This window comes from Myotis daubentonii, chromosome 15 (assembly GCF_963259705.1).
Source record: "Myotis daubentonii chromosome 15, mMyoDau2.1, whole genome shotgun sequence".
NCBI classification, from domain to species: Eukaryota; Metazoa; Chordata; class Mammalia; order Chiroptera; family Vespertilionidae; genus Myotis; species Myotis daubentonii.
The window spans coordinates 19,726,432-19,740,163 of record NC_081854.1 but is presented as its reverse complement, the minus strand read 5'-3'; the positions used below and the strand labels follow the sequence as shown (position 1 = coordinate 19,740,163).

Below are 13,732 nucleotides of genomic sequence, written 5' to 3'. Positions count from 1 at the left end.
GGCCTGTGGACTGAAGGGTTCCGGGTTCAATTTCGGCCAAGGGCACATGCTGGGTTGCAGGCTCAACCCCCAGTAGGAGGCGTGCAGGAGGCAGCTGCTCAGTGACTCTCTCACTTCATTGATGTCTCTCTCTCTCTCTCTCTCTCTCTCTCTCTCTCTCTCTCTCTCTCCCCCTTTCCCTTCCTCTCTGAAATAAATAAAAATATATTTTAAAAGTTTGCTGTAAAACAGCATGCTGTGTTATACCTACAGCAGCCTCATACATCTTCGTGTCTATTCTCTGTGCTTGATTTAATCTCCTGTTGTTTTTGGACAGTAGCATGCTCTATAGGCTTGTAGCCTCGGGGCAATAGACTATACGATACAGCCTAGCTCGCGTGTTAGTAGGCTGTACCATCTAGGTCTGTGTAAGTGCACTCTGTGATGTTCCCACATCAACAAAATTGCCCAACGTCGCATTTCCCAGAGCATATTCAGTAGTTAAGTGGTGCATGACTCCTAAATACACTTCTAAGACTACCCCAGGTGATGTGTCCATTAGCTTGGCACTCCTGTGGTCTGTGATTGTGACTCCTAGGGACTCACACTGAGCCCTTGTCACTCCCATGCCCATTGCACTTGGAGCCCTGTATGCTGTACCCGCCTCCCAGATGCTCGCTGAGCTTCTAGTGCCCATCAGCCTGACACTTCTGTGCCTCTTCATGACTCCTGGGTGCCCTCCCACATGCTGGCCCCTCATATACCCATAGTTATGACCTGCCCTGAACTCCTGCCATCACTATTCCCAATGCTCTGGCTCCCAGGTGCTCCCAAATGTCCTATGCCCATGCTGCTGCCCTCCCCGGTCGCCAGTCCCCCGTGCCTCGCAGTGGGCGCCTCCACCCTAAGGCCTGGTCATCATTCTCACAGACTCTGTGGGTGTGGGCCAGACCCAGGCCTGGATGGGCCAGTGGTAGGGAGGGATGTGGCTGAGTCAGTACTTGGAACAGACTGTTCAGGAATGCAGCCCCCCCCCCCCCCCGCCTGCCTGCCCCTGCTTTGCCAGATCCAGCCTTCCACCAGGTGGCTGGCACAGGGCCCAGACCTGAGGAAAGGGTGTGGGGCTGTGCAGAGTCTAGGACTGGGCTTGTCTCTGGGAGGGAGTGCCTCTCGGTGTCTCTATCTTTATTGATTCTCGTTTCGTTTCTCAATGTCTTCTTCCCTTTCATTCTCTGTGTTTCTCTGTTCTCTCTCTCTCTCTCTCTCTCTCTCTCTCTCTCTCTCTCTCTCTCTCTCCTTTTTCTCTGTTTTACTCCCAGTGTCTGCCTCTGTTCATGTCTGTTTTCTATCTCTTGCTCTCTCTTCAGTATGTTTCCCCCCTCCCTCTATATCTTTCCTCATTCGTCTTTACCTTAATTTTCCAGTCTGTGCTTCCCTGTCTCCCTGCCTCTGCCGCTGTCTCTCTCTCTGTTGTGGATTTTTCTACCTGCCAACCTTTTTCTGTCTAGGAACCTAGTGACTAGGAGGGGTTGTGGGGTAGAGCGCTGACTCCACACGCAGCGGGGTTAGTTGCGTGCAGCAAGCATGCCCTCCCTGAACTACATTGTCAGGCTCTCTAATGAATCCTTTCCACTAGGGTGCCTTCAAGAGCAGGCATTTTGTCTTGTTCACCTCTGTATCTCCTGCACCTAAAGTAGTGCTCAGCACACACTGGGCGCTCAGTGACTGCTGAATGAATGCATGACTCTCGTCATTCTGATTTCTGCCTCTGTCTCTAACTCAGACTCTATTTCTCTCAACCTCTGTCTTTTGCTGGATCCTTGAGACTGTCTCTCTTCCTGTTTGCCTGTGTCTCACCTCTTTTTATTTTTTTAAAAAATATTTTTATTGATTTCAGAGAAGGGAGAGAAATAAAGAGATAGAAACATCAATGATGAGAATCATTGATAGGCTGCCTCCTGCATGCTCTGTACTGGGTATTGAGCCTGCAATCCTGGACATGTGCCCTGACCAGGAATCAAACCATGACCTTCTGGTTCATAGGCTGGCACTCAACCACTGAGCCACACTGGCCGGGCCTGTGTCTCAGCTCTTGAGGCTTCTTTCTCTCAATATCCCCTTTTCTTTTTCTCTCAGGTCTCTGTTTCTCTTCATCTCTGTTCCTTCTTAATTTCTTTGTTTTAGAATCTCCTTGCCTTCTTTCTCTCTGGGCATCTCTGTCTCTCCCTTTCTCTCAATGCTTCTCTTCTCCTCTGTCTCACTCCCAGTCTTTGGTTTTCATGATCTCTTTCTGCTCTCTCTCTCTCTCTCTCTCTCTCTCTCTCTCTCTCATCTCTTTGCCATCTCTCCATCTTTCTCAGGAGCTCTGAGTCTCTCCCTCTTTCCTTGCACCTCTGCATCCATGGCTGGGCCTTGGGGCAGACGCTATGGTTGGCCTGTGGTCAGAACAGCATAGGGTTTAGGGAGAGGGTGCCCCTGTGGGGACGGCCTGTATGCCTCACCTCAGCAGAGAAGTCCCAGCTTCTGGACGGCCTTGGGGAGACCCCATTCAGGGTAGGCCTCTCAGCCCCACTCTGCCTGGCTCTGGCTCAATGAAGCCCATCGATAAAAGCTACTGCCAGCAGGATGCCAGGGAGGCCCCAGGCCTAAGGCTGCTATCCCAGCCCCAAAGGGAGGAATTATCAGACAAAGGAATAATCCGAGGAGAGGGTGAGAAATGGGGGACAGTTTCAGTCTTCTGGCGCCTCACTTCTGCATTCATTGCCCTTCCTCTCTGTGTTTTCTGGTCATTTGTGTCTTTCCTTGTCTCTGTCCTCTTTGCCTCCTTGCTTCTCAGTCTGCGAATCTCTGCTTTCCTCTGTCTCTGCCTTGTGAGATTGAGAGGAGCCGTGTTGGAGCCAGAATGTCTGTGTTCCAATCCCAGCTCTGCCCATTTCTGGCTGTTATCTTGGGTGAGTCACTTCCTCTCTGAATCTCAGTTTGCTCATCTCCAAAAATGTATAATATTGTTTTGCTTCAGAGGGAGATTAAATGAGAAATTTAGAACTCTGTGTAACTAGGAAGCACTGTGTGTTAGTAATTGTTATTTCCCAGTCTCTGTGGCTGTTTATATCTCTCCATCTTGCTTTCTCTCTGCTGACATTTCCATGTTTGTACAGCACCCTGTATCTCTTGCAGACCTGTTGGTACTTCTCTAGATGCTGTCCTTTTTTTTTTTTTTAAATAGATATTTTATTGATTTTTTACAGAGAGGAAGGAAGAGGGATAGAGAGTTAGAAACATCAATGAGAGAGGACGAGAGAGAAACATCTGTCAGCTGCCTCCTGCACACCCCCTACTGAGGATGTGCCCGCAACCAAGGTACATGCCCTTGACTGGAATCAAACCTGGGACCCTTGAGTCCGCAGGCTGACGCTCTATCCACTGAGCTAAACCATTAGGGCTGGTTGCTGTCCTTTTCTCTGCCTTGGATTCTCTGCCTCTCTGTCTTCAGGCCCTCACGGCCTCTATAGTCCAGTCTATCTCCAGGTAACAATTTCTCCCAATTTCTAGCCACCCCACGGGTGAGGGTAGAACGTGTCACAGTTAGGTGTCTTCTCTCTCTGCAAGCCAGACCTCCCTTCTTTCTACCCCAGGGGACTATCTTCCCCCCTTTAACTCAGCCACGGCAGGTTTGAATGTATTATAATTTACTAGTAAATGATACAAAGCCTCCCAAAAGGGTGAGTAATAGAGTTCCGTGGGTAAAACAAGGCATGCACCTCCCTGCGGGGTGGGAACGTGGCAGGCACAAAGTGAGGGGAAGCGGGTGTGACAGCGAGAGGGATGGGGGCACAGTGGACCCAGGAGAGGGGTAGAACAACCTCTAGGGGTGAGTCTGGAAGGGCCCGGGTGTCAGCGCTCTCTCGGGCACAGCTGGAAGGGCCGCGGCAAATTGAAGAGACCCCGGCTGAGGGGTCAGGTGGGTGTCCTCCGGCGCCCCCAGCGGCTGCCGCGAGAAGCGCTGCCGGATGGCGGTGGAAGAGCGCATGCGCACCAAGGACTGGCCCAGCCACAGTGGTTGTCCTGCGGAGGTGGAGGTCGGGGAGCGATGGCGTAAGATGGGGTGAGGTGCTCCAGCTCCAAATTCCCAGAGGAAAACATATGTGGATAACGGTCGGGGGACGTCACAGACCACCCATCTAAAAATCTGGAAAAAATGCTTTAAGTAAATCCTGGACCAGAATGGCTGATACAAATGCAACTTCATGGTTTCGCATCCTGGCTTTGCCATAACTAGTTCTATGATCTTGGGCACACCACAGTTTCTGGGCATTAAAAATGGGATGATAATAGTGTCTCAATAGGTTGCTGTGAGTGGTAAATGCAGATAAAGCAACGAGAATATAATGCTTATGTAGGTCTTACTATGTGCCATGCACTATACAGCTATTAATTAATTTAATCCTCATCACAACTCCAAGAGGTGGGCCTTATCATTATCTCCATTTTATAGATGTGGAAATTGAAGCACAGAGGTGAAGTGACATATCTAAGGCCATACACTTTGGAGATGTCAGCGCTGGGGTCTGGCTGCAGTCCTCAGAGGCAGCGCCTGGCACACAGTATACAATATACTAAGTTACCTGTTATTAGCCCCCCCACTTATTTTTCTTTCTAATACTGAGTTGCACAGGAAATATTTTTCCCAGTAGGGTAAAGATGGAAGCCAAGAAAAACTAGGCCCGCTTCACCAGCGCCACCCAGTGGAGAGACTGACAGCCACCACTTCCAAGTTAAGTTCTCAGGCCTCCCAACCTCCCTTCACAAGGGTTTCAGTCATTAACTGCCTGTAGAAGAGTTAGGAGGGAGAATGGATGTGTCTGCATGTCCCAAACTGAGGACGGGTGGGATACAGTGAGAGGGTTTGGAGGACTGGGCAATCAATGTAGGTGGGAATGAGGGGCCTGAAAGACTGACTTTTGTCCCCAGTGCTCTCACCGGCTGAGAAGGTCATGAAGGCAGGGCTTTTCTTGAGTTATTGGCAAAAAAAAAAAAAAAATCAGGGTTGAATTCTTGGGGGGTCAGGAACTGGCTGAGGTCATAGAGGACTGTGTTAAGGAGGGGGATGATGCTTGTGCTCGGTGTGGGAGGCAGAATCAGTGGTGCAGAAGGGCTGGTAGGTTGCCCACCTGGGATTTCCACTCTGCAGGGCTGGGGGTCCTGGGAGCTTGGTGAGGAGGTGTGTGCAGCATAGGACTCCATCAGGGTGTCGGGGGTTCCCAATGATGGATGCTGGAAACTTGCTAGGGTCTGAAGCAGGGATGTGGAATACCCCTCCTTGTGGGAACAGATTTGGGGTTTCTGGGGAGGAAGTGAGTCTCTGAGAACAGTTTTTAAGCACAGGGGATCCCCAGGATGAAGTCTCAGACCCTGTTATGGGAATGAGGTCGGGGGTTTCGGACCAGGTCCAGTCCACTATGGTGAGGGATGGGGTCCTGGACAGGGGCTGAGGTTCTGGATTGAAGGCCCTCAGAGGTCTGTTGCTAGGGATCGCTGAGCTTGTTGTTAAGGTCTGGGGGGTAGATTGCTAGGGCCTGGGATCCTTCTTGCCGGAGCCTCGGATGCCGGATGCCGGTTGCAAGAGCCTGGGATGCCTCTTTTTAGGCTATCAAGTGTTATCTGTCAGGTGCCCAGAGCACTTTGGGTAACAGGAAGCCGCGAAAGGTCGTGTCCTGAATGCTGGGTGCGGCAAGTTCATAGGGATGACCCTGCGAATTGCTGCACCTCGGGGATTACCGCATCTGTGTAAGGCGTGGCTATGCGGTCCCCCAGAGCCCGCAGCCAACAGCTTCGGATCACTCGGTAGGTCTCCTCTAGTGCGCGACTGGCGAGGGAGGGGGGAGCGGGCTCTGCTGGGTTGGGAGGAGGTGTGTGCGTGCGTGTGCGTGTGCGTGTGCATGTGCGTGTGCGTGTGTGTGTGTGTGTGTGTGTGTGTGTTCCAGTCAACGCTTCCCAGCCCGGGTGCTGCTGCAGGGGTGCTGGTGAGGGTTAGCCAGAACCTCGGGTCGGGAGGAGGGGTTGCGTTTAGAGAGGGCGGTGAGGGCGAGAGTTTGATTCGTGCAAGGGTTGGTGCGGAAGGGGCTTCGGACTGCTTGGCCCGGACCCTGATGGAATTCATGGCGGGGCTTCAAGGACCAGGCCCGCTGGAGTGTGGATCGAGCGGGTCGACTGGGCGGGCGCTGAGAGACTGGGGTGGGGCAGGCGGCAAGAACCCTGGCGGTTTCTGTCCTGGAGGCCAGGGTCCCGGGATGGACTGAGAGGCTGTGTTTGGGCAGAAGGGGTTGCGGACAGTGCTGTGTGGCCAGGCCAGACTGTGTGGGAGGTCATGGTTTCCGGGAGGCCCTTTGGCTGAGGCTCGGGGCCCAGACTCTGGCCGGACTCTGGGCGGCTCGGTGGTTACGGGGGCAGGGGCAGAAGGGCAGGGGCAGAGGTGGGCCGCAAAGCACGGCCCCGCGGGCGGGGTGGGGTCGGGGTGGGGCAGGCTGCGTGGACTGCGGGAGCCACGTGGGTGGGATCAGCCTGCGTGTGGGTTTGGGGGTTTGGGGGTTTGGTTGCGGAAGGTTCGGACTATCAGTCATACTGGGCGGGGCTGGGACTTAATGGGGTTGGGTTTCCAGGAGAGGGTTGGCGCCCGCACCTTGCACTTCTGGGCACTTCAGGAACGCGAGGAGGGCGTACACAGTGTGGCGCCCACGGCCTCGGTGTCGCCAAAGAGAAGGTATGGGTGGCCGTCAGCAGGGTGTCCATGTGGCAATGGCTCAGCGGGCGCTGCTTCTCTGTTGGGGGAAAGGGGTGGGGATATGAGCCAGGACTGCGGGCGCGGAGCCTGTGCGCCCCATTCCCGCAGATCTATGTCACTGCTGGTGGGTGCTAGCTCAGTCACTCCTCTGTTTAACTTCCTTTCCTCGGGGGATCTGGGGAGCGCGGCAGGTCGGGGCAAGGAAAATCTAAGCCGAAGGGCTCACAATCAACAGATCCTTAATGATTAGCTGTTAATGGGCAGTGGCACCGAATAGCTCCGGGCTCCAGCTCGGCTTCCCCGTGTGGGGAGATCATACCAAAGCCGCTCAACCCGAGATCCTTGTTGGTTTGAGACAAGGCAGCCGGTCAGACCCGAGGTGGGACTTCCAGGCAGGGCTTACCCCGCTATCTTGGCGAGGAAGCAATCAATGAAGTCTCGGGGAGAGCTGGGGTCGAGGGAAGCCTGGTGGTCGCGGACGCTGCGGGCGATGAAGTCCTTCATGCGCCCCAAGTTCTGGAAAAGGCGTCGGTGCGTGCGGGGGGGCCCCGTCCAGGAGGCTCGGAAAGATGTACCACTGGGGATGGGGCAGAGTTGGAGGGGTTTGGAGGAGTAGCAGGGTGTGTGCGAGTGAGGGTCAGGGTGCCAGGTGGGCAGGGGCGGGGTCTTGAGGGGCAATTAAGTTCTGCAGAGGCGGAGTCGGGGCGAGGACTGTGTGTTAGCGGAGACCCCACCCGGGAGTGGGCATGGGCGTGGCTAAGCGGAGCGTGTAACATGGGGGCGGGGTCAGATGAGAAGGGGCGGAGCCAGGCAGGGCCAATTGCTGGACTTTGTCGATTGCTTTTTCGACCTGCATGCCCCCTACTGAGTATTGATATAATCATGTGATTTTTGTTTTTCATTTTAGGGGCTGCTTTTAAATCATCTCCGTTCACCCCCTTTACCCCTCCTCTGTTGTTTTCCCAGTGACTTTTTTTTTTTAAAAAAATACTTTATTGTTTTCTTTCAGAGAGGAAGGGAGAGGGATAGAGAGTTAGAAACATCAATGACAGAGAAACATTGATCAGCTGCCTCCTGCACACTCCCTAATGGGGATGTGCCCACAACCAAGGTACATGCCCTTGACCGGAATCAAACCTGGGACCCTTGAGTCCGCAGGCTGACGCTCTATCCACTGAGCCAAACCGGTTAGGGCTCTCCCAGTGACTTTTAACCCCCTCCCATCTTCCCGCTTTACCTGAGTGTACTCCCTGGGCTCACCGTCGGCTGGAATGCTGCCCTTGGGAGCCACTTTTGCCCTCCTGGACCAGTCCGGCCAGCAGGCTGACCTCAGCTCTTCTCACTGTGGTCAGTGGTGGTCATTGGCTCTGAAGCGGGGCAAAGGCTTTTACACTTTTGCTATTCCAGGCCCTGAGTCTGGGTTTGGGAGATGGGTTTGTGCGGCTGTGGGAAACTGATAGGCCAGGGATATGGGCCTGTTTGGAGCACTTGGTTGTTTTCCTGACTGTCTATATGACCTGGGGCAAGTCCCTTTCTGTCTTGAGCAGGACTTTCTCATTCCCCAGGGCCTATTTCCACAGTCTTCCTACTACTCTGGTTCTCTCAGTTTGTCTCTGAAATTGTATATGTCTCCCTTTGCTTCTGCCTTTCCAATCGCTGCCTCTATGCCTTTTTGTCTCTCCTTATGTCTCTCTCTTCCTCTTTGTCTTTCACTCTCTATTTTGTCTCTAGTTCTCTATGGGCTCTCTCTCTCTCTCTCTCTCTCTCTCTCTCTCTCCTCCACCAGTGAGACTGCAGTGGGAAGGATTGATTTTAGAGAGAGAGGAAGGAAGAGGGAGAGAGAGAAACATGGATAGGCTGCCTCTTGTACTGAGCCTGCAACCCGGCATATGCCCTGACCAGGAATCAACTGGCAACCTTTTGGTGCACGGGACAACACTCCAACCAACTGAACCACCCAAGCCAGTGCAGCACACATGCATTTTAAATGTAATAAAATATTTTGCATTTCTCAATAAAGCCTCATGCATTTTGTTGTTCATTTCTCATGTTTCCTTATGTCATTATTAATGTCCCTTTATTATTTGCTGTGAACTAATGGCAACATTGCCTTACAGCCAGTTTATTATGTGGTAAAAACATTGGCAGCAAAAATGCTGTGGCAAAGATGCTTGTGGTGAAAGTACCTGGAACCACCCCGCCTCCCCAGGTCGGTTTACCATCCCCATGGGGGTGGGGGAGGAAGTGCTGGTAGATCTTGGGGAATTTGACACCCTGGGTCCCAGGCACATGGTGAGAGAGAGGGGGGGCCCCTTCTTGTTGAAGTCCCAGAAAAGCCGGTTAAGGGCAGGTCCTGGCCGAGGCGTGAAGGCGTAATTAAGAGATTAGGTAGCTCTGGTTTCCCTTAGCATCTACCCCTCCTTCTGGGGGCGGGGCAGTACTGGATTCACTCCAACCCATACATTACTTTCCTCTGACCCTAGAACTGGGTTGAGAGGGGCTTGATGGGGACTGCCTCATGGGGCAACCTGAGATTCATGGGAAGGGAAGCTTTAAGGGCTCGAGGTCTTCTTGAGGTCTGACTGCTTTCCTGCTACAGAGGGAACTTGGGGTAGAGAGGAATGTATCATAGGCTTCTCCCCCTCGGCACCACTGATGTCCGGGCTGGGTAATGCTTGGTGTGGGGCTGTCCTGTGTGTGGCAGGATGCTTAGCAGTCTCTCTGGTCTCTACCCACTGGATGCCAGTAGCAGCTCCCCTCCCAGCTGTGACAACCACTGAGTCCAGGCACTCTTCAGTGTGCCCTTGTGGCAAAGTCAACCCCGTTGGAAAGCTCTGGTCTAATGGAAGGAACTGAAATACACCAAGGGCAGCCGAACCCTGCTCATCTCGAATCGGCCTCTCCTTGACCCACAACTCTGCCCCCCTCCAACTTTCAAGACCCTTTCTTCCCACCTCACTCTGTTGATGACCCCGTTTCTTACGTCCTGGAGAAAACAGCAGCAATCAGAAGAGAGCTAGCTCATTCTCCCACCGCCATGCTTGCCTGCTACCAGCATCCGGGACACACATGCAGACTTCTCCCTGTTATGCTGTCTGGATTCCGGGCTCCATCCTCCAGCTCCTCCCTGGTGACAGGGCAATCCCATTCCCTGGTGACTGATGACTTTCTCTTTCCCGTGTTATATTTTGTGCGGACGTGTAGATGAATTTTTCCTAGTTTACAATTTTTTGAGGTAAAATTTACATATGATGAAACATACAAATCTTACATGAACATCTGTTGAGTTTTGAATGCATCCTCTTGGGTAATCAAAATCTTTCTGAAAACAGAACATGTGCAGTCTTTCTTAACACGGAATCATCAGTATTGAGAGTATCCTATTTATAAACTTAAACATTTGTGTCAAAAACTGATTGTTAATGTGAATTATACCCCGACTATTGATAAAAAGTCAATTTATTAAAAACAAAACATTAAAAAATGGCAGTCAGTACAATATAATTCTGAAAGCTTCTATTTGGTAAAAATTAGGGTCTTATGGGGCTAGATTATTTTATACCTGTTTCCAAATTATATTCTTTTTTAAAAATTGACAAGAGAGAGAGAGAGAGAGAGAAAGAAAGAAACATCGACTTGTTGTTTAATTAAGATTTTCAGTTTATAGGACAGCACTCCAACCAACTGAGTCACACTGGCCAGGGCTATTGGCTGATTCTTGTATGTGCTCTGGCCAGGGATTGAACCCACAACCTTGGTGTATTGGTAACTGAGCTACCCTGCCAGGGCCCAATTATATTCTTTTGCTTTTTCCTTCAGTGTGACATATAGAAAGAGTATGCTTAGTAGTTTTGGGATAAAATTCAGTTTCTAGTACCTAAAAGCTGTGTGACATTGAGTGGGTTACTGAATATCTTTGTACCTCAGTTTCTTCATAGGTAAAATGGACATACTAGTAATACTTTACATTCCAGCCTAAAATTCAGTGCCTACCCCAGTGTCAGAACTCAAAATTGGTTATAAAAGCGAATGAATCATGTTAAAAATGTTCCTGGCACATGGCTGACATTAATAACAGATCTTTACACACACACATGCCTGCCTCTCATCGATGTTTCTGACTCTCTATCTCTCTCCCTTCCTTTCTGTAAAAAATCAATAAAAATATATTTAAAAAAAAGAAAAAAAAGAAAAACGAAAAAAAGGAGAGGTTGGGAGCTTCAGTCACCCGCCAGCTTGAAAACGGACCTCAGCCCCTCACCCAGAATGGCCAGGCACCCCAGTGGGGACCCCCACCCTGAAGGGAGTGTGATCAGCTGCAAACAGCCATCAGCCCCTCATCCAGGCTGGCCAGGCACCCAAGCGGGACCCCCACCCTGATCCGGGACACCCTTCAGGGCGAACCAGCCGGCCCCCACCCGTGCACCAGGCCTCTATCCTATATAGTAAAAGGGTAATATGCAAACTGACCCTAACAGCAGAAAGACTGGGAATGACTGGTCACTATGACACACACTGACCACCAGGGGGCAGATGCTCAATGCAGGAGCTACCCTCAGGTAGTCAGGATGCTCCCACATGGTAGGAGCTCTGCTCAGCCACAAGCCAGGCTGATGGCTGCCAGTACAGCGGTGGTAGTGGGAGCCTCTCCTGCCTCCTCAGCAGCGCTAAGGATGTCCGACTGCAGTTTAGGCTTGCTCCCGCTGGCAAGTGGACATCCCCTGAGGGCTGCCGGGCTGCCAGAGGGATGTCTGATTGCCATCTTAGGCCCAATCCCCCAGGGAGCAGGCCTAAGCCAGCAGGTGGCCATTCCCCGAGGGTTCCCAGACTGCGAGAGGGCACAGGCTGGGCTGAGGGACACCCCCGCCCCTGCGAGTGCACAAATTTTTGTGCACTGGGCCTCTCGTCTATATATAAAGGACTAAACTACCATTACAACTGGTTGATGGCTTGACTGGTTGCTATGACACGCACTGACCACCAGGAGGCAGACGCTCAACACAGGAGCTGCCCCCTGGTGGTCAGCTTCTCCCACAGCAGAAGCTCCGCTTAGCCAGAAGCCGGGCTCACAGCTGATGAGCACAACAGCCCTGGCTCCGGCTCCTCCCCAGCCGCCTACCACTTTGGCATTGCTACATCCCTCGGATGTTGGACTGCTGGCTCAGGGCCGAAACCAGCAGTTCAACATCCCTTAAGGGATCCTGGATTGCAAGAGGGTGCAGGCCAGGCTGAGGGACCCCACTGGCGCATGAATCTGTGCACCGGGCCTCTACTGCTAAATGAAAAGAGTCAGAGAAAGACAAATATCATGTATATGGAATCTAAAAAATAAAACAAATAAAGAAAACAGAAACAAACTCATAGATACAGAGAACATTTTGAGGGCTGCCAGATGGGAGGGGATTTGTGGGGATGGGTGAAAAAGTGTAAAGGATTAAGAAGTACAAATTGGCAGGTATAAAAATAGTCACAGGGATGTAAAGTACAGCACAAGGATATAGTGAATAATGTTATAACAACTACGTATAGTGCCAGGTGGGTACTAGGCTTACTGAGGTGATCACCTCACAAGTTATATAAGTGTTTAATCATTCTATTGTACACCTGAAACTAATATAATATTGTATGTCAATTGTAATTAAAAAATAAAAATATTTTGCCCTAGCTGGTTTGGCTCACTGGATAAAGTGTCGGCCTGGGGACTGAAGGGTCCCAGGTTCGATTCCGGTCAAGAGCATGTACCTTGGTTGCAGGCACATCTCCAGTAGTGATTGTGCAGGAGGCAGATGATCAATGCTTCTCTCTCATAGATGTTTCTAACTCTCTATCCCTCTCCCTTCCTCTCTGTAAAAATCAATAAAATATATTTAAAAAAATAAAATAAAAATATTTAAAAATAAACATAAAGAAGTCTGGAGTCTTATGGGGACTGGAATTTTAAGGACTTTCAAATGTCCTTGACCAGATTAAAAAGAAAACATCCTGTTTAATTCCATTTACATGGTGTTCAAGAACAAAGTGAATCTAAGGTGATTAAAGGTCAAATAGTAGTTACTTTGTGGGGGTTGACTGGGAAGGGGCATAAGGAAACTTTCTGGGGGTTGAACATGTTTTATATCTTAATCTAGATAATTGTTATAGGGGTGCATAGAGATGTAAAAATTCCTCAAGCTGAGAAACCAAGATAGTGGCATAGGTAAACACCTGAAATTGCTGCCTCGCACAACCACTTCAAAAATACAACTAAAAGACAAAATGGACATCATCCAGAACCACAGGAAGGCTGGCTGAGTGGAAATTCTACAACTAGAAGGAAAGAGAAAAGCACACTGAGACTCAGAGGAGGTGCGGAAGAAAAGTGCAGAGGTATGGAGGCTCGAGTGCGCCCAGAAAGGGGCTGGCAATGGAGGACGCCAGTGTCTTTTGCAATCGGGAGGGAGGCACAAGCTCCCGATGGCTCTGAATTCTAGTTCCGGGCAAGTCTCTGGGGACCCAGACTCATATGGGGAGAAACTGGACTGTCTGGCAGGGGGCGGAACTCGAGGGCGGCTTTTTCTCAGAGGTGCTTGCAGCGATTACCAGGACGCTGAGACCCGGGACCTCTTAGGGCAGGACTGAGGATCAGCCATAGCTGTTTGCTCTGCCCTGTTGATTCCCTGAGACCCCGCCCCACCCAAGCTGTGCGCAGAGGCTTTTGCATATGAATGGGCTGGCCCTTTGAGATCTAAAATTACCTAACAAACTGCAGCTGGGTCAGAAAGACCCAGAACATCCAAAAGAAGGCCCAAGGCCACACAGCAGCTTGCACTGCTTCACAGCTGGGCCTCATCTGGGCACCTCCAAACCCCACACAAAGAAGAGGAACCTGCAGATCTCTCCGTAACTCCTGCTGGGTAGCCTCAAGCAAAGGCTAAATTAGCATCTCCTTAGAGATCCAAGGGCCTGTGTACCCAGTGGTCAGAATGGGACCAT

General features: G+C 51.1%; 1 long non-coding RNA gene across 1 annotated transcript; it reads left to right on the top strand.

Annotated features, from left to right (window-relative positions):
* Positions 1–6,585: 6,585 nt before the first annotated feature.
* Positions 6,586–7,738, top strand: LOC132216868 (uncharacterized). Its single transcript, XR_009448812.1, has 2 exons — positions 6,586–6,884; positions 7,668–7,738. It is a non-coding gene; the product is annotated as an uncharacterized LOC132216868 (long non-coding RNA).
* Positions 7,739–13,732: the final 5,994 nt, after the last annotated feature.